The 27,398-nt window shown below is 38.7% G+C and overlaps 1 protein-coding gene across 2 annotated transcripts in view; it reads left to right on the plus strand.

The window, feature by feature from the left end:
* Window positions 1–421: 421 nt before the first annotated feature.
* The window catches only part of LOC109417328 (uncharacterized protein DDB_G0283357-like), a 1,264,336-nt gene continuing 1,237,359 nt past the window's right edge, over window positions 422–27,398 (plus strand). Inside the window, exon 1 of one of the 2 annotated variants that reach the window (XM_062847080.1) lies at window positions 422–1,028. The gene's annotated coding sequence lies outside the window, so the exon portion shown is untranslated. The remainder of the gene's footprint in view (window positions 1,029–27,398) is intronic. The other variant, XM_062847079.1, reaches the window with a different exon arrangement.

Here is a 27,398-nt window from a genome sequence, read left to right on the forward strand (position 1 = left end):
TTATTTAAACTCAATCTAGAAATATGTGGTGGTTTGTTTTCCGTTCTTCGACGGAACGTCATTGCTCCTGTGTCGTGTTCTCTATCTCTAATATCTCTCTCTCGCCGATCCGTGCAAGATTGTGAGTCCATCATCATCCGTCCGTCGCCTGTTTGTGTGCAGGTGCAGGTGATAAGAGCTCCTCTGTGTGCCATGCGCATGAGGCGTCCGCCACTCACTCTCTCCGCTCGGACTGGACACTCATTTTCTCACCACCCACTTTTCCCATTCGTACCGTACGCTATCGACGAGCCACCCTCCCGATTGACATTTTCTTTTCTCGTCGGAGAGGCAAGGTGAGACGGGTGGTTGCGCGTGAGTTCCACCTCACACCGACAGTGTCACCTCAGCGAGCGAAAGAGGACGAGAGAGGCTGAGCAGGTTGTTGTTTCCCGGCACGATGACCGATGGTCCGATGATGACGATGACGGATGGTGAGTGCGAGGAAAAGCGTTGTTCGAATTGGAAAATTCGCTCCCGCTCGCGCTCGCTCTCTCTCTCGCACACACCATCAACTCGCGGAAAATTCGTCTGTGTTTCACTGTTTTGCGGATTGGAGCAGCACCAGCAGCAGCAGCAAATTTTGCTCGGTCGTTTCGAGTTGCATCCACATCCAGAGGAGGAAACCTGTGATAATTTACGGTGTTTATTCGCGGACGGATTTCGGGATTCGGAAACTCGGCGAATTGTGCTCTCGGGTGTGCGTGCGTGGTGATCTGATTGCGGATCTGTTCCCGGGAATCGCGGGCGAGCACCGATATCCTTGCCTCGATCGAAGTAGGCTGGATAGAAGTGGTGGAAGTTTTCCCAGCGAGTGGTCGCCTACTAGGTTGCCAAGTCAAGCAGCTAGGCAAGGGGTGCCCCAACAGGAGCGCCACGGCCAGCAGTGGAACAGTGTGTTGTGCGAAGCTGTGCGCGAGTGTTGGTGAAAAGGTACGAGATTTCCACAGAAACGGGGTTTTCCGGGGCTCCAGAAGAAGAATCCTACCGTATGGAGCCCGTGTCAAATCGGATGATTAAGTGTTCTTATCAGTGTTTTCATCGACATCCTTCCAGTGGTGCCCCCCTTGCCAGTGTTCGTTACGAAAGAAGCCTCTGCCTACGCGACAGTTTGTAGTGCCCAATCAAGCCCTATCTACGTCATAGCTCTACACATATGATAACGCACGTAGACTACAGTTTGTCTAGCGAGTCCCGGGGAAGGGGTGACCCATGTGCCCCATCCTCCCGCGCTGCTGATTGTGATTGCTCAAACACTGAACCGCGAGCCAAGCAAGAGCAAATGCGCTCTCACCAACACAGCGGAAATGCAGGAGCACGCAGACTACTGCGATCGGAACGAAAACATTCGAATTTTCGGGGTCGTCGCCGTAAGCCAATTTATTGCTCAGCAGGCGTTTGCTTGTTTTGATGCCGTCGCATTTTGACGTTTTCCCAGCATGGGAACTGTCGGCGATGCAGCTGGTTTTTACATTCCCGCGGACTTGTTACGATGGGTATGTCACGCGCGTGCCTGACTGTTCGATCGCGACAATCGGATTATTTTGCTTCCAACCAACAACCGTAGACGACGCCGCGTCGACCTATAAATAGACGACGAAGTGAAGCGAAGAAATGCGCACCCAAAACTCGTAACAACAACGTAACGTCGCCAATGAATGCGGAAAAGGGATTGCCATGCATGGGGAGATCGGGGTGATATGAGCCTCCTGAGGAATGTCTAGGTTTTGGCCTTGAAACGTCAGGGATTTATCCGAGTTTACGATACCGTATTACCCCGCATATACGACACTGACTGTTTTCGAATAACCGGGGTAAACTTTTAATTCGACAAACTGGTCACCCTACACCAACTTGCTCATTGAATTTTGGCAACTCTATTTTTGTTTTTGTTTTGTTTTCCGGATTTGTTATGGAACACAATTTCAACAGATATTGCGGTGGTGCGAATGGAAAGCTCGTTCTTTCTACGATTGTTGCCATCCTCAGTTCATTCCGGTTAGTCTCCAGGCGGTTTGGGCGTCGAATAGCACCAAAACAGAACTTGCGGAATTAGCGGCTGCAAAAGGAGCTGTTGCGGGTGCGAGTATAAGCGCAATATCAAACTGTTATGCGTTTACTTCGCAACGTGCGAACGGCCGCTGTATATGTTTTCTTCCAAATTCTGAAAACTCAGTATCGGGTTCAAATTTTTCACTGCTACGTGGCGCTAGTTGTCAAGTAAAGTTTTAAACATGGTTTTAAACTTCTATATCTCGAGACCCAATGGAGACAGAAAGGTGATGATTAACCTGGGCTTGTTAGGGGAATATCTGTAAATAAAAAGAAAATCGGGTTAAGTACGGTTCCTTTGAATTCCACTATGAATTTGCATCCTTTGACAGATACGTATTTCGACCTCAACTGTAAGGTCGTCTTTAGTGTCTTGTACTTGACTCGACTCGAGTCAAGTACAAGACACTAAAGACGACCTTACAGTTGAGGTCGAAATACGTATCTGTCAAAGGATGCAAATTCATAGTGGAATTCAAAGGAACCGTACTTAACCCGATTTTCTTTTTATTTGACAGAAAGGTGTCGTTTTCGACAAAGTCCTTCAAAAGTACAAGTACAATCTGGTGATACACTAATTAGTTGGAGATTTCACCGCTAGGATGAGATGAGAAAACGCCGTCTTTGGAAATGTTGTCACATGCGATATCTCAAGATCAAATTTGTTTGGAATAACGGAGTCTTCGGCAAAGTTTTTGAGAAGATCAAGAACAATCTAATAATTTACCAATAAGTCGGTGATTTCACTATTGGATGGCGCTAGTTGTCAAGTGAAGTTTCAAACTTCAATATCTCGGAATCCAACTCAGATAGAAAAGTGTCGTCCACGGTAAAGTTGTTCAGAAGTATAAGAATAATCTGATGATTAACCAATTAGTTGGTGATTTCGCCACTAGGTGTCTTCCACAAAATTATTTTGAAGGATAAGTTCATTCCGATGATTCTCCAATAAGTTGATAATTAAAAAAAAAACAAAACAAACTGAAAACTAAAACTTTGTGGTTAAGTGGCGCTAGTTATCAAGTAAAGTTTCAAACATCTCGGAATCCGGATCAGATTCAAAAGTGTCGTCTTCGGTGAAGTTGTTTAGAAGAATTAAGAACAATCTGACAACTCACCAATTATTGTCGCTAGATAGCGCTAGTTATCTAGTGAAGTTTTATACTTCAACATCTCCTCAGGATTCAAAGCAAATAGAAAAGTGTTATCTTCGGCAAAATTTTCAGAAGGATAAGAACAATCTGGTGATTCACCAACTAGTTAGTGATTTTGCCGCTAGGTTGCACTAGTTGTCAAGCAAAGTTTAAAACTCCTCTGTCTCGAAATCCGAAGCAAATAGAAAAATGTCGTCTTCGGCTGCGGTCAAAGAAAAACGGTTTCTTAAGCGATACCCTACAAACAAAATTAGCCACGTAAGAGCTTGTGGTATAAACTCACTCGGACGAAAGCTCCAGCAAAAATGTAAGTTGGGTACAGGAATTCCCTACGCACTTACCCCACGCCTCCACTAGACAGAAATGTCTTGCCTTTTTGCCAGAAAGTGAAAACGTAACAGAAATGTTCAACACCGCTGTTCTCTTTGCAAACAGCGAGGATTTCTGTCATGACACATCTGTTCGGAAAAAAGACAAGACATTTCTGTCCAGTGTAGACGTCGGCTTAGATAGGCCAGAAAATTTGTTCTGAAATGCAAATAGCCTTTTGAGGGCTTCATACGTGGCGTATATGAGACTGCACTTCGTGGTTGTGCTATGTGGAAATTCTTCAAGTCTTTGCTGTTTTGTGGCCTTTCCCGAGCAGAAGAGAATAGCAAAATAATAACTACAAAATAACATAACCAGTTTTTATATCTTGTTTTGTTATTAATAACTTATCAAGGAATTACTTTTTCATAACATGGTTTGTTGGACAATCTTATTTTGTTATTATCCAGCAACTGATATGCACAAATTAAACAACATTTAAATATCATGTTTTGTTATGGTTTGCTAAGTTATTATATTGATATTGAGTGTGTACAAATATTTGATAAACAATATCAAAACAATAACAAGTTTTGAAATTGTAACTACAATATTGGAGATTTACGTTCTTTACAGCATTCCGTACATATTAGCTAATTATTCTAATTATTTTTCTTGTCAGCTTATTATTTTATGAACACTTCGACAATTAAGCCCTGTTTTATTTATCATTTTTTGTATCCAGTTACATATAGTCGTATCAATTCCATAGAAAATCTCAGAATGTTGTAATACTTGGTTGATTAGTAGTTCCTCGGAAATAGTTAGACTCATATGTTATAATTCGCAATTAGCATAACTCTATCTGAAGGGTGGTCCAAAAAATTTTGCTTTTGGTTTGTTATCAATAACTTTTGAAGATCAAAATTTGTTATTGAAATATTTTCCAAATTCATTGTTATTAAGTTGTTATTGACACAAACAAAACATGTTATTAAATTTGTCTTCCAGGAACATTTTTTTGTTATGATATTTGTTATTTTGCCGCTTATGACACGCAAGTTTATAACATAATATGTTATGTTAATAACATTAAAATAACTGACTTCATTACTTAGTTATTTTGCCAAAATAACGCATTTTATTATGCGATTGTTTTTCTCTTCGGCTCGGGTTATGTTAAAGGGGTATTCGCGCGCATTGAGAATTGTGCTTATTTATAAATTGCTCATGAGAGCTCCTTCTGGAATTCCACCAGAGATTTTTTTTTATTTCTACAGAAATTAATCCATTAGATCCTCCAGAAGTTCTTTTAGAGGTTCGACTGGGAAGTTGACTTAATTCTCGGGGATTTCGGCTTTCAGTCAAAGAAAAGCGTTGAGATAAGAAAATCAACGCTTTTCTTTGACTGAAAGCCGAAATCCCCGAGAATTAAGTTCTTTTAGAGTTTACTCCAGTTTTTATCCTGAGATTTTACCTAGAGTGTCCGCTAACATTACTCCAGGAATTCCTGAAGGGATGGCTCCAGAAGCTTCTCCCCGATTCTTTCAGGAATTCCATCCAAAACTTCTGCATGACTTCCATCTGGGATTCCTCCAGTAGTTCTTTCTGGGATTCCTTTGGATTCTTCTCAGATTATCCTGGAGCTCTTTGTAGGATACTTGCAAGAGTTCCTTAAAAAATTGCTCCTTCTAAGATTTCTGGAGATGTTTCTGGAGCGATTCCCCGAGCAGTTTCTTCCGGGACTTTTCCAGCAATTTTATACGAGTCTCCTCCAGAGATTTGTGTAGAAATTCCTACTGTTATTCAGAAGCTCCTTTTGGGATTCCTCCAGGAGTTTAAATAGGACTTCCTTCAGGAATTCCTGCATGATTTTTTCCAGAAGTTCGTTCTGGGATTCCCCTATAAGTTTATTCTGGATTTTTTTTAGCTTCATTCTGAAAGTCTCTTCAATAAAGACAAATCAATCAATTTAGCTTCATTCTAGATTTTTATTTCGGGATCTCTCTGGAACTTCTTCTAAGATTCTTTTAATGCCTTTTTCTGACAGGATTCCATGACTACGATGGGAACTCTTCTGGGAATACTTCAAAATTTTCTTCTGAGCATACACCAGGAGTATTTTCAGTGATCCCTCCAGGAGTTTAAACCGGTATCGATCTTCTTGAAGTAATCCCGGAAGGACCTAGTAGTGGTGTCCTGGAAGAAACTTCTAGAGGAACTTCTGGAAGAATCCCGACAGATATCCCGGTTGAAATTCCTGGGGAGGTGTCGAGAGGAAGTTTTGGTGGAATCTGAGAAGGAAACTCTGGAGAAACTTCAACAGTAATCGCATAAAAAAGACTTCTAGTTAATCTCAGCGGAAAATATTGATGGAATCCCAGACAGAACCTCTTCATGAATCTCAGAAGCAACTTTCCAAGCAGCACACATGTCGCAAAAGAGTATTGGCAGCGCAGGTTTTTTGTTGAACATGAGATTATTCTGCCTATGGGTTAGAATTACATGAGTGTAGCTCCCGTACAACCAAATACCTGCGCTGTCGATACTCCTCTGTGACATGTGCTGCTTGGGTTCTGGAGAAATATTAGATCTTCCTGAGAAATCTCAATAAAAACTTCAGGAGGAATTCTGGAATACATTTCTGAAGAAATCACGGAAAAAAATCTTGGAGGAATTCATGCGGAAATCTTAGAAGGTATTCTTGGTAAAATTCCTGGAGAGATTCAGGAAGGTACTCATTGAGGATTCCCACAAGGAGTGCCACGAAACTTTTTCGAAGTCCGAATCGTCCATCTTAAATGTTACTCTTTCTCTCTCTCTAATCGTTTCATTCAATATTGTAAATTTAGCACTAATTTACCATTTCTGCATGCTCTACAGGACGATTCACGATGAAAAAAAAAAGTACCGATGCTGCATGCTTGCAATTGTTTTCGATAAAAAAAAAATGGAAAAGATAGGTAAAAGGACAAACACCCCAAATTCCATGAACATAATTCATTGCTCGTAATAATGTTAGAAGATATTTTATAATTGGAACCAAGCCCGTGCACAGGTTTTAGGGGGTTAAACCCCTCCCATTGCCGATGTTCAATACACTAGGAGCCCCTTCGCCCTTTGCCAGAATTGAGAAAAACCCCTCCCATGTCGCCTTTTCTATGCACGGGCCTGATTGGAACATATTTACAACTAAAAAGCCAACTCAAACTATAATGCATTGGAATTTTGGAACATTTTTGGGATAAATAAAAGAAAATCGCGTTAAGTACTGTTCCTTTGAATTCCACTAAGAATTTGCATCCTTTGACAGATACGTATTTCGACCTCAACTGTAAGGTCGTCTTCAGTGTCTTGTACTTGACTCGACTCAAAGTTGTTTGGCATATAGTCACCTACAATAATACCAAAGGGTTTGATTATTGAACGCACACAGCGCCACCTAGCGGCAAAATTCGAAAACTTAAAAATTCTGCATACATTTGGCCAAGTTTTCCCATACAAACTTCAAGCGTTTTGAGCGCCCCCTTAGGCTCAACCGATTTTGCTCAAATTTTGAACGTAGCTTCTGGGAGTCCAAAACAACTGATTGAGGAGGTAAGACTTGGTATTTTCCGAAATTTTTGTTTTTCATATAAGTGTGGGCCACCTTAGAGTCCATCCAGGAATATTTTTAAGAGTTTTTTAATGCCTTTAAAAGTATCCCCAGAAGTTTCTTAAATAATTATCCAGGAGCTTCTTTTATTTTTAAAGATTATTAACAGACTTCCCAAAGATTTCTTTATGGACAAACGTCTTGAAATCCCGCAAAAAAAGTGCATCAGAACTTCAGACGCACAAATCTCAAGAAGCAAGCTTCAAACAACGGTGCATTTTTTTATTCTGTTCTTGCTCACTTGCATTAAGTTTAAAATGAGAAGCTCAGGTGCGCTGGTTTTGTTTACGAAGAGATTTGTGCCCTCAAAATCCTGAGTAGGTACCAAAGTCGACCATTGTGGCGGCCATTTTGGAATTCTAACAAGTCTGTCCTTAAGAAATTTCAGTTACAGTTTCTTTAGAAATTAAAAAAAAAACTCCTTGGCGTTTCTTCAGTAATTTCTTTTGAAGTTTATTTTGGAAATCGTTCGGGGAATTACTTTAAAAATTCCTCTAGAACTTCGTTCAGAGAACCCCGGAAAAGATTTTTTTAGAGAAACTTTTGAAAGAACTGCATTTGTAATTGTTTAAAATACTTATAGAGAAATTCCTGCATGAGCCATTTTTACAGGTAATCCTGGAGAAGTTGCCGAATAAAGTCCAAGATAAAACTCCTGAAACATACTAGGTTAACTCCTAAAGGAATTTTCATAGAATACTTAAAAGAATTTCGTTCAGACAAGATTTGTACAACTCGTGTAAGAAAAAAAAAATAATACAAAAATATGGCCAACAGTTGACATGCTTGTTGAGGAAATCTTCGAAAAGTTTATGAAGGAAACTCTGGAAGAAATTCCCGAGAATCTGTAGTGATATTTAATATTTCCTATAAAAACTTGTAAGGTAATTTTGGATTGCTAACGAGAATTTGAAATACCCGGTAGTACTACTGTAGGAAGTCCATTGCAGATTCCTAGAGGAGCACTTTATGAAGCTCCTGAAAAGACTGCTGAATTAACAATTTTGGAAAAAAAATAACTAAAGTACACATTATTGAAACCGCTTTCTGACGAACTTTAGGACACTATGGAGAAACATCCACAGATGCATCTGTGAGAACTCAATCAATTAACCCATGTTTCTTCACTGGGACTTTTCGAATTATTTATGTGAAATTTTGTATTTATTATGGAACGTTTTATTGTCTACCAATGTTGTACTGCTATCGAAGAAAAACGGTTTCATGAGTGTTACAGGGATTTCCTACTCATTCAGATAGGCCGGAAAATTTCGATTTAGGACAACGTTTTTCTGGGAATCTTCCACTCTCTGCCTCCAGAAACTTCTGCTGGGAATCCCTCAGGAGTTTCTTCACGGGTATGATGGGATCCTTTCTGAGATTCCTTCAGATTTTCTTCTGAGAATATGCCAGGAGTTCCTTCTGGGATCCCTCCAGGAATTTCAACCGGTAATACTCTCGGAATTTCAACAGAAGTTACTTAAGGAATGCATCCAGAAGTCATTCCCTTCCAGTTATTCCAGAAGAAACTCCTTGATGAATCTCAGCAAGAGCTTCAAGAGGTATTACTGACGGAACTTTTGTACGAATCATGGAAAAAGCTTTAAGATAAATACCAAAAGGAACTCCTTGAGAATATTTGGATGGAATTCCTAAAATAGTTCAGAAAAGAATTTCTTGGAGAAATCTCGGAATTTATACCTGAGTGAAACAACTCAATCAAAAAGGCATAACAGAAACATAACAGAATTATATCAACGATTGTTAGTTATATTTAGAGATATTAGATTGAATTGGCCTGAAAACAAGTTTGTTTTATATCATAGTTATAGCAACGTTGGTTACAATTAATTATCTGATAGCAATACGAAGAACCATTTGAGCTTATATCATCCTTCACTTCAACTACTGCGATTGCCGCACTGATGAAAACCAACGGATTCCTCTTTTAGGTTGGAGGCGTCCTAGGTTTGAATTCCTGGGTTTTTTATATACTTCGTGGAAGTAGTTTTTGATGCCTATAACTGTTTTACTGAAAAGAAAATATCAGTCTCAAAATAAATTATCAAAAAAATGTGTTATGTGTACCCTTCGTAGTTTTTACCCAATTTATTTGTATCTGTTTATAACAACATGTGATATAGTTTGATTTTTCTCACTTGATGTTTTAAATTTCACTTTATTATAAGCTTGTTAAAATTCTATCAAGGTCAGTTACAATTATGCTATAGGTAGATCAATTCTTGTTATATTTTTTTTTATTTTAATACATGATCAACGTATTTTATTACACATTCTGTTATAAAATTTACTTTGAAAGAATAATAATTCCATCGGTTATAATTTGGTTATGTCTTTCTGATCAGGAAGAAATGAATTCTTGCAGTATTCTCGGAAGGAGCTTGTAGAGGAATCCTGGATGGAACTTCTGGAAGAATTACGAAAGATATCCTGATTGAAATTCCTGGAGAGATGTCAGGAAGAAGCCCTGGAAAAATCTCAGAGGAAAACCCTTGGGAATACCTTTAGGAACTCCTGGAGGAATCCTAAACAAGAATTTCTGGTTAATCTCAGAGGGAAATCCTGGAGGATTCCCAGAAAGGTACTTCCGGAGAAATACCAGATAAAACCTCTTCATGAAAAGTGTGGAATTACACACTACGAAAAAATCAAAATTACTCGTGACGTAAATTTATAACACAAGACGTAAACAATTTAATGACGTAAATTTATAGGTCTTCTGACTTAATAATACGTCATTCTTGTAAAATTGAGTTCAAGGTGACGTAAACAATTTCTGAATCGTGCATCATTACGTCAGTGTTGAGAATACTCACTTGCAAGAGCGATACTCACTTGCTTCTATCTCAGTTCAGAAGCGCGCTATCAAAATATGATGTTTGAGGGGCTTTTAAATTGTAGTTTAATCTAAAAGTTTGCCGAATAAAGTAAAGGTCGCAAACGCATACCAAAGTCGTGAGAGAGATGTGATTACGAGGTGAGTAAAATTCGTGTAATTTATACTCACCTTGTGCTCACAGCTCTCTCACGGTTTTGGTATGCGTCTGCGACCTTTACTTTATTCGACAAACTTTTAGATTAAACTACAATCTAATAGTCCATCAAATATCATTTTTTGATAGCATGCTTCTGGACTGAGATAGAAGCAAGTGAGTATAACTTTTCGCAAGTGAGTATTCGCAACACTGCATTACGTTTCATATGACTAAATATTCAGTCAAATGTGACAGAAAATTACGTCACTTGGGTGTTTAAATCTACGTCATATGTGTTGCTTGAATATGTGCATCCAGGGTGACGGAAATTTACATGATTTTTTCTAAGTTTGTAGAAACAGTAATAAAGTAATAAAAGTTTTAAAAAAATCTATGAATCTCAGAAGAAACTCTTTGAAGAATCCCAGACTAAACTTCTTCAGGAATAGTAGATAGAACCCGCGAAAAATCCCATAAGCATCTTCCTAAGGAGTCCCAGAAGAAACTTGTGGAGAAATCCTGGAAGAAATACCTGAAGCAATCACAGAAAATATCTCTGGAAGAATCTTTCGAGAATTTCTGAAATTCTTTCAAGAGCTCCTGTTGAAATAGCTGCAGATTTTTTTTTGATGTTCTTGCTCATTTTATTGCTTATTAAATTTTTTCACTTTTGGCCAGAATAATAGAAAGTCATCCAGTAATTGATGCATGAATGTATCCCCTTAAGCACTTGCTGATATTCTTGCGCTAATTCAGGAACGGTTGTAGGATATTCTGCTACAGTTTCTTCAGAGGCTCTTTTTGGAATTTTTCAATAATCTATAGGGAAATGCTTTCAAAGTTTTACCTACAAGTTCCTTCATAAATTATTTAAAAGCTTATCTAATTTCCAAAGATTATCCACAGACTTTTCTACGATTTCCTGTAGAAATTTCTCTAGAAGATTCTTCAGGATTTCTTTCAGAACACCTTTCCTTTGCGTTCCATCAGGAGTTTTTTTTTCGGATATTGTTTTGGGAGTTCCTTTGGAATTTCTTTGAGATAATCCCGGAACATCCTTGGAGGGCTGTTTGTTTTTTTCTTTTTTCACATTTTTTTTTTCGAGTGGCCCTCCAGAGCGAGTGACCCTCTCCAAACCAAATCAATATTGATTGTTCCACCTGGGTGAAAATCTGAAGGTAATACTGGATGAGTTTCTACAAAATAAAAAAAAATAAAAAAATATATCTTCATGGAACTTTGTCCAAAAATTTGTGAAGAAATTTCCGACATTTTTTTCTTGGGAAACTTTCGAAGGAACTGCATTAGTAATTGTTGAACTCATAGAGAAATTTCTGCAAGGAAGCATTTTTACTGGGAATTTCCGAAGAAGTCATCACATAGTTCCTGAAAGGTTTTTTTTTTAAGTATATTTGAAAAGGACCCCATAAAAAGTCAACATACTAAATTTACTCCCAATAGAATTTTCAAGGAGATACTTGAAAGAATTCCTGCAGAAAAAGTTGAACAACTCGCGAGAGAAAAAAAGTCACACAATCATCTGGACAACAATTCCAGATATACTTATTGTGAAAATCATCGGAAAGTTTATGGAGGAACCTCTGGTAGAAATTTATGAGAAACCGAAGTGGAATTTTAAAATTCTTACAAAAACTTGTTTGGAACCTTTTGACTTACCTAAGAGAATTTGGAACAATTCCTGAAGGAATTCCATTGGAGATTCCTAGAGAAACACTTCAAGAAGTTCCTTAAAAGACTACTGACAGCCCCACGGAATCCAGTTAGATCCTGTTCCATTCCTTCTTAATAAACCAGGTGTTTCTACGAGGAATTTTTCTCCTGGACTAAATTCTGAAGATTATCTTAAATGCTTTAGAGAACGTTCCGCAGGAATTTCGATAAGATTTGTTGATTCCTGAAAAAATTCAAGAAGAACCCCTATAATAAGGATCTGAAGTAGAAATTGTCGCTAAGACTTTTGGTGGAATCCACGAAAAAAATAATCAACTAATTCCTGAAGAAATTTTTGGAGTGTTTTGTAAATTATTGTTATTAGCTTTATTAAGAAGATTTTCAGCCCGCGATTGGTTCAGCTCCGAACACTATTTTGTAAAAGAACTTCTCAAGGAGTTTCTACTGTACCACCAATTTTGACTCCTGAAATAACTCCGAAAAAGTATACTTGCTGGATGCCAACAGAAACTTTATAAAAAGTCCAATGAAATTTTCTCTAAAATTCATCTTATTGTTGAAGTTGCGTGCAATTTGGCCTAGTTTTTGTTCTCAAATTTTCGAAGATATTAATTAAGCGTATGATAAATTTGTTAACCATCTTTTATCCATTTTCATTATATCTTGAGACTGTTTTTTTTAACACCCTGTGAATTCAATGAATTCAATTGGTTGGTAATCGCTGGAGCAACTAATAATGGGATCCTTGTGGAAATTGATGAAAAAGATGTTTTGTCCTAACTGGAAGTGAATTTTGTTGGTTAAATGTGGATGATAAGTAGAATAGATTTTAAGCCTTTAGAAGAAGAGGAACAAAAAGAACTTAACTCCCAGGGACTTTTGCTTGCTGAAAAAAAAAGAATCCCTGATGAAATTGCTAAAGAAATTTCTGGAGATTTTTTGTCGAAATTCTAATGGAAATATATGGTAAAATCCATAAAAGAGTTCTGGAGAAGTCCTTTATTAAAATTCCTGGCCATTTTTTTTTTTTGCAGAAACCCTTAAACGAAAAATTCGAGAAACAATTGTATTAACCATTGTAAAAATTCCTTGAATAATCTGATGAGAAATTTTCAAAGAAATCATTGTTAAAGTTCCAGTTAAAATATTTCTGTAGAAGTGCTTAAATGATTTCCTGCAAGATTCCGTGAATTAATTCCTAGCGATTTTCTTGGAGGTAATCCTGAAGGAATTTCTGAGAAAAAAAGCACGAAGAAATACTAGAATGAATTTTTAGAAAAAAAAATCACCTTATGGATTTTCTCAAGAATCTCTGGTAGAATTTCTGTTGGAATAGCTAAAAAAATATTGCAGGAACATTTTAGGGATTTTATAAAAATGTCTCTGGGAATTTCCATCGGTATCTCTGGCGGAATCCCTAAAGAAATCCTTGGAGGAAATTCTAAAGAAACCCCTAGAATAATTTCCGCAAGAGTTCTTAGAACAATCTTTGAATTAACCCTAAAAGGGATACCTGGTGTCCATTGGACCCCAAGCGCCTTTCAGAGCTCGTCTTTGATGGAACACACTCGGCGAGGTGACGAAACTGAGGCGATGAAGGTATCCCTTTTAGGGTTAAAAAAAATCTATAGGCATCCCTGGGGAAATTTCTAAAAGAATCGCTAGTGGATTTTCTGGAAGAACCCCAAATAGATTTTCCAAAAGAAAACCTGGAGAAGTTTCTGAACAAATCCATAGAATACTTTCTTAAAAGCTCCGTGGAGTAATCTCCGAAAAAAAACATTAACAAATGGCTGAAGAATTCTCTGGTGAAGTTCCTGTAAAAAACTCTTTGAAGAAAGCACTGGAGAAATACCTCGAAGAATTCAATTTGGATTTTATGAGGGAATTCCTGGAGTAAATCTTGAATGAATCCGTGGAAGATCTTTTCAATCAATTATTGGAGTAGTTTATATAGATTCCATGCATTTTGGAAGAAGCTCAGGTTTTTTTTAAATAATCGTAGTTGAAATTTCTCGAAGATTCCTGCAGGAATTTGTGAAAACGTATTTGAAGTGAACTCCAAGAGAATTCCTAGAAGAATTTACGAAGGAATATTTGGGGAAGGAGCTCAGATTTTCTGAAGAAATCGCTGAGCATTATGTGAAAGAATCTCCGGAAAGGTTTCTGAGTGAATTCATAGAGGAATTTCTGAGGAAGTCTATGGAAGTTTTTTCCAGAGAAATCTTTGAAGAAATAACTAGAAGAAATCCCAGAGGAATTTCTAGAGGAAGCACTGGATAGTTTTCTGAAGAACTTCATAAAGAATCCATTGAAGCAATCCATATAAGAGTTTCATTTTAGAATCCCTCTGGGAAAATTTTTGAAGCAATCCGTGGAGATTTTTCTTTAAATAATCCATGAATCGTTTTCTAAAAGAATTCCTAGAAATCCTAGAGGATCTACTGTCAAAATAAATTTTCGAATCATTTCTTATAGAAAATGTGGATGCTGTTTTTAAGAAACACGTCAGGAAATTTATACAGCAACTCATCGAAGATTTTGTTAAAGAATCTCTCAAGAAATTTCAGAAGCAGAGGAATTCTGAATAAATCCTATAGAACATTTGTGAATGAAGTGGAAAACTTGGAGAATATTTATGGAGAAATCTTTAGACTAATTCCTATTAAAATGCTTGAAAAACTTTCTGAAGCCTTTCCAGAGAATTTTTGAAGAAATCCTTTGAAAGGTTTCTAATGGAATACTAGGAGGCTGTTTTGGATAAATCTCTAGACAAATTTCCAAGAAAATATTTAATTTCTGAAGTAATCTATGCAAGCATTTCTTTAAAAAAACTGTGAGATTTCTGTTTGTTGGTGGAACTTTTTTTAAGTATTTCTTGAAGAACATTTGCCAACAAATTCTAAAAGGTTTCTTTAATCCCTAGAATTCTACGAAAATGCATAACTTTCAAGAAAAAAATCGTGGAGTAATTTATATAAGCATTTTTTTTAAAGATTTTCCGAAAACCCTGCTGAAGAGTTTTTGGAGGAATTCCTGAATATATTCCTGAAAATATCTAGGTGAACTGCTGCTGGAGTTCTTGGACTCATTTCTGATAGAATCCCCATAGGACTTTCTGTTGAAAACCATAGAGGGATTTCTGAAGCATGTATGCAAGATTTTCCTAAAAAACATTCTCGAATTTCTGGAGAAATTTCTAGAAGAATTCCTTCTGAAGGAATAACTCCAGGAGCAATTTATAAATAAATTCTTGGAATCTTGTCTGAACATCAAGTAAAGGAACTAAGCCGGAATTCCTGGAGGAAATCCGAAGAATTTACGAAGGAATCTCTGGGAGAAATTTGTTTAAGAGTTTTTAGAAGAAACCCCGTGGAAATGTCAGAACATATATAGATGATTTTTTTTAGGAAAACCTGAAGAAATTTCTGAAAATAATTATGGTCGTATCTCTGAAGCAATTCATGCAGGTATTTGTAAACATTTTTGTAAAAATCGGGGAAATTTATGGAGCAACCACTACTACGATTTCTGAAGGAATCCATGGAGGTTGCTCTGTAATCTCTGAATACAATTTTTAAATGAATCCTTGGAAGATTTTTGGTAATAACCTGTGAAAGGTGACCTCGAAGAATTTCTGGATTTTTTGGAAGATTTTTCTAAATTTATAATATTACCTTAGAAAGATGTGGCTAAGGAATCTTCGGGGAAGTCTCTAAAGAAATTTCTAGAAACATGTGAGAAGGATTCCCTAGACAAATTTCGGAAAGAACTCCTGGTGAAATTTCTGAAGGATTCCCACAGAAGCCGCCACACTGGTGATGATGAACTTCCTCCACAAATATGGGCCCTGAGGAAATCATCAAAATCAGCAATTGGACATTTCCGATTCTGAGTACATATTCCTTTTCTTATGAAGAACTTTGGAAGTGATCTCTGGGAGAAGTTTCATTCTCAGAGATCTAATGGACATACAGGATACAAAAATAACGGAAAGAATCTGACATGTAATTATGTTGTCTTAATTGGGGTGCAATTACCCAGGATAAATCAGATAGAAGATTTTTTTTATATTTGGGAGCAGAAGGGAGTTATTGAGCCGTTTTACCCCAATGGCGTGCATTAACCCTTTTCCCCCCTATACGACCTAAACACAAACTTCATTCGCGCGGACAATCTGCAACAACCGCGACCGTCATCCGTCATCATCGGTGGTGCTGTGGTCCTTTACCCCCGTTGTTGTCGTCGATCGTCGATTGCTCTTCGCTTTTGTTCAGCTGTGTGAGTAACCGCTGGCGAAAATGTTTTTCACGGCGGTAAGGTTGGTAGCTCAGTACGTCGTCCGTCACCAATACACCAACGCAACGCTCGAATGAGGAGGTGGTTTTTCCGACCGACCGACTGACCCCCCTCAAACCGTATATTTATGTTTACAGATTTTGACAGTTGCTTCGTCCCCTCTCTTCGATATCGCTTTGGTTGTGCGTTTTGTTCGCTCATTGGTATCATTATTTCGATACGACGGCGATGCGATTGACGACGATGACGACGACGACGTGTGGTAGAGCCGTAATTGGTCCACTTTTGGACGGGGATGCATCGGAACGTTTTTCGGTGGTTCAAGAAAAAGGGAACCGAGCGGTTAGTTTGGTGATGGCGTGATAAGGGGTGCTTTAGGTATCGTTTTCTTCCCCCCCGTCATCGATGCGATGCGATGGTAGAGTAGGCGGCGATGGATTAATAATGTGCATGGGGAAATCCCGGGCGGGCTGTTCATGAATGATTGATGAAATACTTTAAGGAACTGGTGAACAGGGTTCAGCGATTGTCGATTTAGAAACAGATTCATCCAATTAGGAAGACGTAGGTATTGGTTGGAATTTCTAATGAGCCTTAAAGTAATAAAATATTAGCATACGAAGTTGAACTTTTTCAGCCCCCGACGGTAGTCCTAAAGTAGTCTACTGCACGACTAACCCAAGTAAAACACTTGTCACAGAAGAGTCACGGTAGCGCAGGATTTTGTTGCGCAGAAGTCACATTAACTTACTTTTAACAATTAAATACTTACTTGCTATAAGTAAGCCACAGTGTACTGCGCAACAAAAACCTGCGCCCCGTGACTTTTCGGTGACAAATGTGTTACTTGGGTGGTAGCTTGACAGTAGTTTGACATTAGCCTGACGGTTGCATGACAGCCGTCTGACGTTAGTTTTACAGTTTCCTGACGGTAGACTAACAGTAGCCTGACGCTAGGCTTACATTAGTCTGGCGGTAGTCTAACAGCAATCTGACAGTAGCCTAAAGGTAGCCTGACTTTAGTTTGTCAGTTGTCTGGTAGTAGTCTGATAGTGACTAGTCAACGGTAGTTTGATAGTAGTCTGACGGTAGTCATATAGAAGTCTGGTGGTACTCATTTAGTAGTTTGACGGTCGACTTCCAGTAGTCTGACGGTAGTCTGACAGCATTCTGGCATTGGCCTTTCGGTAGCCTGAAAGTAGTTTGACGATAGTTTGACAGAATTCTTACAATAGTCTGGTGGTAATCTTTCAGTAGTCTGACTGTAGGCTAGCGGCAGTCTAGCAGTGTAGTCTGACGGTAGATTTATGTAGTATAACGGTCGTCGGACAGTAGTCTAGCAGTAATTTGACAATAGCCTGACAGAAATCTAAAGTCTGAAGTAGTTTGATGTTAGTCTGACGACAGTCTGACTGTAGTCTGACACTAGTTTGACAGTAGCCTTATGGAAATCTAATGGTAGACTGACAGTAGTCCAACATTAACCTCACGGTAGCCCGACAGTAGCTTGGTGGTAGCCTGACGGTTTACAGGCAGTCTACTGTCTAGTCTGTGTAGTCTGGCAGTGGTTCAACGTTAGCCTGATGGAAATCTAACGTTAGACTGATAATAGTCTGACATGAGTTTAAAGGTAACCTGATCGCATTCTGATAGTAGTCTGACGGCAGTTTGGCAGTAGTCTAGCGGTAAATTAGCAGTAGTCTGACATCACCTTGATGATAGTCTGACAGTAGTCTAGCAGTGGCATGGCACTAGTCAGTACCAGTCTGACAGAAGTTTTATAGAAGTCTAATGATAGTCTGAGTTTCCATTTACCCATGTACAGAAGTTACACATATCGCTTTCACCTTGTTAGCTTTTGCAGGATTACATACGATCGTGTGTTTAAGCCAACAATGGAAATAGGATCGGGCTCTGTCACTTCCAAACGTCTGGGAAGATTCTCTTGTCCAGACATTTCTGCATAGCAGATCTGAACACAAGGGCGTAGCCAGAGGGTGGCAGGGGGGGGGCGTGGCCCCTCCTGGCCGCCAGATTTTTTAAATTCAAGCCAACTCAAAGATTATCGATAATTTAGAGTTCCAGAATAAAATATTAAAAAAAAAACTTATTATAATTGAGGTTTTTATCCACAATTATCAACCTTTTTTTCTTAAGAACCACAGGAAATTTTGCCAAGTATATCTCCAAGAGAACCACTTCAATCTTATCATAGAATTTTACCAAACAACAAGCTTGGTTGAATGGTTAAATTTTGTGATGTTTATTCATGGAATATAAGAACAGCATGCCAAATTTCCAAGATATGCTGGAACCGGTTCCGGTAGGGAAAAAGAACTTTGTAGAGCCATATGCTGCTATAGAGTGCAGTTATGTGCTACGGTGCTATATTTACTAGGTTTAACTTATTTACTGATACACGAATTTTCACTTGTATTCAATTCAAACAAACGTCATGCTAAGAGCAAAATACCTGTGATTTCTTTGCGAATTCATTCAAGGACACCTCCTGATCTTCTTCAGGGCTTCTTTCAGAAATTCCTCAAAGGACTTGTCCAGGAGATTCTCTTTCCTGAATTTTTCCATGGGCATCTTGCATGGTTCAGATAGTTTTCTTTTTCAGCGTTTGTTGAAAGAAATTCTTCAAGAATTCCTCCCACGATTCCTTCAGAATTTTTTAGATACTTCTGCAAGGATGCATCGACGAATTCCTTCAAGAATTTTCCCATAGGTTCCTTCCTTTCATACTTTTAATTTCATACAGAAATTCTTCCAGGAATTTGTTAAGATAGCTTTGCTGGAATTTGCTAAGGAATACCTCATGGGATTGCTTCCGGGATTCTTCCAGGATTTCCTTCACGAATTTCTCCAGGAATTCACCCGGTATATTGTCTGTGTTTCTTTCAGGAACAACTCCAGCGATTATTTAAAAAAAAAATCCTTCAAAGATTCCTCCAGGAACACTTTTGAGAATTCCTTCAGGAGTTCCTCTTGGAATTCTTCCAGGACCTCCTCCAGGAATTAATCCAGTATTTCCTCCATGGACTGTATCGGGATTCCCTTGGGAATGTCCCAAGGAATAGTTTCCAGGATTCTTCCTGGTTTTTTTTTTCAGGAATTGCTGCAGGGATTTCTCAAAGCATTCCACGAACTCTTCTTAGCATTCCTTCAGGATTTCTCCAAGGATTCCATCTGCTATTTCTTCAGGGATTCCTCAGGGATTATTCCAGGGATTCCCCTGGAAATTCATCCAGAGATTTAATCTAAAATGCCTCTAGAGATTCCTCCAGAAATTCCACCAAGAATTCTTCTAGAGATTCCTCCATTAATCACGACGGGCATTCTTCTAGGATATTCTCCAGTGATTCCTCCAAGAATTTCTGCAGAGCTTAACTAGGGAGTTCCTTCTGTGATTCTTTCTGGAACTACTTATTTTAAAAAATCCTCCAAAGATTCTCCCAGGAACTCTTTTTAGGGTTCCTCCAGGAATTCCTCCTTGTATTTTTAAGGAACTTTTCCAGAAATTGATTCAGTACTTCCTGCAGGAACTGTTAAGAGATTCCCTTAGTAATTCTTTTCGAAATTGCTTCCGGGATTCCTTCTGGAGTTTTTTCAGAAACTCTTCTAAGGATTCCTCCCAAATTTGTCCAAGAATTCCATCTGCGTTTTCTTCGGGATTTATTTCTGATATTCCTCTACGAATTACTTAAAAGATTCCTACAGAAATTCAGCTAGAAATTCCTCTAGAGATTTCACCAGGACTTCCTCTGGAAATTCCTTTAAAAATTCTTACAGGCATTCCTCTAGAATATCCTCCAGGGATTCCTCCAACAATTCCTACAAGATTTTTTTTAGAAATTTCTCCAAAAAATCATCCTGGGTTTTCTGAATGCATTCCTTCAGGACTTCCTCCAGTCATTCATCCGGAGATTCCTCCAGTAACTGCTTCCGGATTATTCCAAGAATTCCTGCAGAAATTTGTCCAGGAGTTCTTCAAGGGATTCCTCCAAGGATTTTTTTTACCAGAGACTCCTACAGGAATTCCTTCAAAGATTTCTTCAGGAATTACTTCCAAGATGCTCCAAGAATTCCACCAGGAATTCTCCTGGGCATTCTTTCTCGATTTTTTCCAGGCCTGCTTCCAGGGATTCCTCCTTGGATTCATGCAGAGATTTCTCCAGGATTTTTTTCAGGGATTGCTCCAGGAATTACACCAGGAATGAATCAAGGAATTCCATCATAAATTATGTCAGCAATTCATCCAGGAGTTACTGCAGAAAATCTTTCAGGGTTTCATTCAGAAATTCTTCCAGGATTTTCTCTTTGAAAACCTTCTGGAAGTTTTCCAGGAATTCCGCCGAGAATTCCTCAAATTTTTGCTCCAGGAATGGCTATAGGGATTCATCCAGGAATCCCGCTAAAAACTGCCCCAGGAAAATTTTAAGGCTTTTTCGAGGGATTTCTTCAGAAAATCGTTCGAGGATTTCTCCAGCACTTCCTCCAGAGATTTCTCTAGAAATCCCTCCGGGAATTTCTCAGGGGATTTTTTCAGAAATCTCTTCCAGAGCTCTAGAGATTCCCCCAGAAATTCATCCAGAAATTGTTGAAGAGATTCCTCCTGGAATTCCTTCTAGGATTCCTCCAGCAATTCCCAAATGAGAACCTCCAGGCATTCCTCCAGAATTTTATCCAGGAATTTCTTCAAGAACTCCTCCAGGAAATTCTCCAGGAATTGCCCTGAGAATTTTTCCAGGAATTCCTCCAGCAATTTCTCTAGAAATTTGTTCCAGGAATTGCTCCTGAACATCCTTCAGAAATCATGTCAACAATTTCTCCGAAAATTTTACCAGAAAATCTTCTGGGGATTTTTCCAGAACTTCTTCCAGGAATACCCTCTGGAATTTTTCTCGGATTCCTCCAGGATTTTCCCAGGGAGTCCTCCAGCAAATCCTTCAGAAGTCCCTTTAAGGATTCTTCCTGGAAATACTCTAGGGGTTTCTTCAGAAATTCTTCCCTTTAAGGATTCTTCCTGGAAATACTCTAGGGGTTTCTTCAGAAATTCTTCCAGGAAGTTCCTGGAAGAATCTCCAGGAATTTTTCAGGGACTCTTCCATGGACTTCTTTACAAACTTCTTCTAGGATTCCCCCAGGGACTCTTTCAGAATTGCCTTCGAGCATTTAACCAGGCATTCCTCCAGAAATTCCGCTAGAAATTCCTTCAGGACGGCGATGAACCAGCCTCGGGCTGAATTTCCCCGTTATAAAGAGCTAATAATAATAATTCCTCCAGGAAATAATAGAACAGAAATAGAAATATTCCAGAATTCCTCTAGAAATTCGTCCAGTTATTCTTCCAAGAATTCCTCTAGAGATAACTCCAAGAATTTCCACAGGAATTTCTCCAGAAATTTCTTCAGGAGTTGCTCCTGGACTTCCTTCAGAAATTATGTCAACAATTCCTCTAAGGATTCCTCCAGGTATTTCTCCAGAAATTTCTCCAGAGATTCTATCAGAGATTTCGCCATAGAATCTCTACAGGAAATTGTTCGAAGATTCCTCCTGGAAATCCTCTAGAAGTTTCTCCAAGGATTCTTTCAGGAAATCTTCTAGGGATTTCTTCAGAAATTCTTCCAGGAAATTATGCAGGTATTCTTCAGGAAATTTTCAGGGATTCCTCCAGGTATTCCACCAGGAATTCCTCCAAATGTTTCTTTCAGGAATTTCTTCGAGAATTTCTCCAGGAATTCCACCAGCAATTCCGCTAAGAATTTCTCCAGGAAATTCCCAATGTTTTTTTTTAGAAATAGAAAAATAACAGAAACAGAAATCTCTCAGAATTCCACTGGAGATTCCTCTAGATATTCATCCAGTAATTCTTCCAACAGCAATTTCCACGGGAATACCTCAAGAAACTCCTCCATTCATTTCTTCGGGATTTTATCCAGGAATTTCCCAAGGAACATCTCCAGGAATACTTCCAGGAAATACCCCAGGAATTTCTTCCGGAATTCCTCCAGGAATTTCTCCAGGAATTGCTCCTGGCATCCTTTACAAATTATGCCAGCAATTCGTCCAGGAACTCCTCCTGGAAATCCTCTAGGGATTTCTTCAGAGATTCTTCCAGAAAATTCTCCAGGAATATATTCAGGAATTTTTCAGGGATTCCTCCAGAGATTCCTCCAGAATTTTTCCGCGAATTTTTCACGGATATTCCCAGAGATTTTACCAGGGCTCCAAGGGTTCTTTCAGGAAATCCTCCTGGAATTTCTCAAGGGATTTTTTTTTTTTCAAAAATTTCTCCAGCAATTCCTTCTAGAATTCCTCTGGAGATTTCTTCTGGAATTCCTCCCGGAATTCTCCCTGGGCTTGCTCCAAGAATTCATCCAAGAAATCTCATGGAGTTTCTCCAGGAATTCCTGCTGGGTTTAATCCAAGAATTCTTCCAGGAGTTACGCCAGGCATTCGTTCAGAAATTTCTACAGGCTTTCCTTCAGGAGTCTCTTTAGAGATTGCTTCAGGTATTTCTCCAAGGATTCCTTCAGAAATTTCTCTAAGATTTCCTCTAGATTTCTCATGATTGTTTTTCTACTGATTCCGCCCAGAATTCCTCCAGGAATTTCTCCAGATTTTCCTCCAAGGAATCCTCCAGAAATTTATCTAAGATTACCTCATGAAATTTCACTATGTATTCCTCCCATAATTTATCTAGGAATTCCTACAGATTTATTTCTGAAATTCTTGCAGGGATTCCTTCAGGAATTCCTTCGGGGATTCTACAGGGCTTCCTCTAGGCATTCCTGTAGGAATTGCTTCAGGGGCTCATCCAGGTATTTCTTCACGGATTTATCCAAGACATATTCCAGGGATTGCTGCACCTCACTTCACCTCAAGCGGTTTATTTAGGAATTCCCCTCAGGCTTTCTTCAAAAGTTCATTCAGGAGTTCATTCGGAAATTTCAGAAATTCCTTCAATCATCTTTTCGAGGATGTACCCAAGAACTTCTCCAGGATTACCTGATGACTTTTTTTACTTTTTTTCTAAAAATTCTGGAGGAATTTGGAAGATAAGTTAAAAAGGACACATACAGGAACCAGGAAGTACTAGGTTAGTCCTCAAAAGAGTTCGGCATTTCCAAAAGAGTTCAGCTATAATTTCTTATGAATGTTTTGTAGACTTTAACAAAAAAAAAATCAGAACGAAATAACGCACGAGTAAATTAAAATCCTTAATCTTCCAAAAATTGGTCAACGCTATCAGCACCACGTTGATTTTTGTAGATCAGGTGAGCTTTTTTAATGTATTGTACAAAATACAACAGCGTGACTGCTGAATAGTTAAATAAAGCTTTCAGAATATGATGTGATTTTATTCAATTGCATCGTGTTGCGTTTAGTTATAAAAGCTAGTAGATACATATTTGCTAAGGGTGCTTGCCCCACACCCCCACCCTGACCGAAATGCTGACTACGCCCTTGTCTGAACATCTTGGCCTCTGCAATGATAACTTTTGAGGCTAGGTCCAATATTCCGTTCAGATAGGCCTTACCTACATTGATGGATTTTTCAATTCCCGCAAGTTCCTCGTTCGGTTGTTAGAACCGTCACAAAACCAAATTCCTTTTATTTTGGTTTCAAGAACCTCTTTTAGCCTATTCGATCAAAAAAATGTTCCTTGGATTGTGCAGTCAACCTGATCAATGAATGAATCAAATATTATGCCAGCAAAGGTAAAATATATTGTCTGACGATGTCACCATTCAACTAACGTGACCCCCAAAAATGCTCATTGATTGACAGTAAACTTGCTCACCTCATCGAACCGTCTAATCCAACCAAATTACCCAATCGATTCCACCGCGGCGGGCTGTTCAAACTCATAACAGAATCCGTGTAACGGTGCGACAGCCCGTCTGCAAATATGGAGGAACTTTTTTTTGCCTTCAAAGGACACAGCCGCCGAAACGACGACACGGTATTATCATTCCACCACAGCAGCACAGGCAGACAGGCACAAGACAGACTAACAAAACTTCATTCGGTGGGAATTGTGCGTGCCATGCCACGACGGCTAACTGACGTCAACGCATCGCACCAGCAGCAAAAGTCCTCCGGCTTATTTGGAGTGTCTCCTTGCGGAGCACATACGGACTCTTTCGCCTGACTCCGGGCCCCCCTTCTGGTTGGTTGAAGATCGGTCGGCTTCTTGTAGGATTTTTCTGTCTTCTTTGATATTACCTAGTTTTCCAGTTTTCTAGAAAGAAAGCAGAGTCGAACCAAACGATTCTCATTTCTCATTGAATATTTCTGGTGGTCCCATATGTAAAATAGAGGCTTTATATGATCACTTTCTCTTTAGATTGTTATGACGTCATTCTAAAGTTTGAGGCAACTTTTGAGGCACAAACGGGTCAAAAAACTATCGTACATTCCATAGTTCCAAACAAGAAACAAACCGTCTTTTGTACAAAGAAGCGTGAGGGCTACGTAAGAAATAATAGACAATCATCAGGTTTTATAATAGTTTTAAAGTGGTTGTATGACAGAAAAAACGGCTATAATTACCGTAATAAAACCTACAGCTCTCCAGGGAGACCAAAATCCACCTCTGGCACAGAATCAGCTGCCGCAACACTGAAAGTTGTCACAGCACGCCACAATTGAGGGACACAAAACGCCAATGAGGCCATCGTCTAGACGGGAGCGAGAGCCGGCCGTAAAGCCGATCTACCATCCATGGAAAACCGTTCCGTTCTTCAGGCCGTTCATTGCCACCACCACCACGCTACCGCACTACTCCGCTCAGCGTCATCATCATTGCCCGCGCAAGTACATAGGCCCGATAGGATGGAGGGTGGGTTGGCAAGGGGGCGATGCGATAACGGCGGCTAATTTAATGCTTCCATAAGATTCATATCATGTACCATGCCCAAGCATTAACTCGAATTCTCATTAGTTTTCAAAAGGCATTTTGAACAGCCATGAAGCCAAAATGGTTTCATTTTGGTTTTGTGATGGGTCTGAATGCATTCTACTATCTATTTGACTTTAAGTTATTATTCAGGATGATGCAGTGCTCCATTCCCAAGTAACATTTTTTAGTCAAATACACTAGAAGAGGTTCTTAGGATTATCATAAAACCAAAATAAAAGGTATTAGGTTTTATGATAGTTCTCAAATACTTCACAAGACTAAATGGCCATAAAAAAGATTGTTGAGATTGTTCGCATAGGATGCTTGCAAAATATCTCCATGATCTTTCCTGACCAAAGTGGTTCTGGGCTGCTTGCAAATCCTCCTAGAGAGCGTATCCGCAATGCTTTCATGACGTTTATCCTGGAGCACTTGCATATGGTGTTTTTCAGTAGTTTCATCTAAGTTTCTCCAAGTATCTCACATACACACCTTGAGTACTAGTCTTTGTAAAATTCTGTTCTTTAAAATTTTCTCTGGACTGTCAACACTGCATAATGTCAAACATTGATTAACACGGTTTTGAGAAAAAAAATCAGCCACGATTATATAAAAATGAAGTGGCATCTTTGGTGTCATTTTATAACACAGAAGTCTTTGGCGTCATTCTTTAACATTAAGTTCTTGTAGTAACTGACATCCCTGATCATGCAGATTCAAGCGAAGCACAATATCTCAGATATTGTAAAATTAGCTTATGTTAAAATATACATAAATAAAAATAAATATAAAAAGATCTGGTGTGCGATAGGTAATTCAAATGACAATGTTATTATGGCCCTCAAGTGCAGTATACTGTTTCACACTGCGACACAAAAATTATGCCATTGCTGGCAACACTGATCATGCAATAGTTTTTCAATTAACCATACGAGATTCAATCATCTTTTATACCTCAGATGCGAAGTAAAAGTGCACATCAATTTGATTACATATGTCATATAAAAATGTCATGTCATCGATGCTACTCCAGGTTACTCACTGAGTAACCAGCTCTTGAAATAAACAATAACTTCCTACCAATATCAGGGCTCAGGGATTACTCCACGAAATTCCCCGGAAATAACTCTACGGTCTCTTAAGAAAAAAAAAATCTATCAAAAGATTCATACCCAAATATTGTCCAGGAATTTCTAGAGTTTCTAACAGGATTTAATTTAGATATTTCATTTGCTATTTTTCCGAAGTTTCTGAAAAGGTTAGAAAATCTTGCAAGAGTTGCTACAAAAATTCATCCATGAATTTCTTCAGAAATCCTTCAGTGATTCCTACAGAAATTCTTTGAGAGATTTTCCCAGAAATGCATCAAATAAATTCGAGGATAGCTTCACACAGTACTCCATGGATACCTGCAATAAAAAATCCTTCAGAAATTCTCGATGCGATTCTTTCAGAAATTTTCCAGAGAATTAGAAAAAAATGTCAGGAATTCTCCCGGAAATTTTCGAAATCCCTCACAACAGTCATAGTTTTCTTTAGAATTTCTTGTTTTCTAAAAATTGTACCAGAAAATAATTAAAGAATTCCTTTATAAGACCTTCCTTGAATTCTTACTGGAATCACTGCATGGATTCCGTTAGAAAATCTTAAAAAAATTTAGAAAGTCTTCTACGGATTCCTTTCGAAATTTTTTTAAGAACATCTGTCATTAATTTCTAATAGCTCTAGAACTACCTGCAGAGGATCCTAGAAAAAAAATCTCCAAGAACCCCTCTAGAAAAACTTCCATGCGTTTCCTCAGAAATTCTTCCAAGAATTCGTTCAGGGAATCATCCTAAGATTTTTACAAAAGTGCATCCAGCGATTCCTTCAGATAATCGAAAGTTCATAATTCCTCCAGAAATTACTCAACGGATTTCTCTAGAAAATCTTTCACAGACTGCTCTGGGAATTCTTCTCTCTCTCTCTTCTTGGCGTAACGTCCTCACTGGGACAAAGCCTGCTTCTCAGCTTAGTGTTGATGAGCACTTCCACAGTTTTTAACTGAGAGCTTCCTCTGCCAATGACCATTTTGCATGTGTATATCGTGTGGCAGGCACGAAGATACTCTATGCCCAAGGAAGTCAAGGAAATTTTCTTTACGAAAAGATCCTGGACCGACCGGGAATCGAACCCGTCACCCTCAGCATGGTCATGCTGAATACCCGTGCGTTTACCGCCTCGGCTATATGGGTTTTTTTCAAAAAATCTTTCAGGGATTCCTAAAGAAATTTCCTTGTTCATTTCTTCA

This window comes from Aedes albopictus, chromosome 1 (assembly GCF_035046485.1).
Source record: "Aedes albopictus strain Foshan chromosome 1, AalbF5, whole genome shotgun sequence".
In the NCBI taxonomy this organism is placed as follows: domain Eukaryota; kingdom Metazoa; phylum Arthropoda; class Insecta; order Diptera; family Culicidae; genus Aedes; species Aedes albopictus.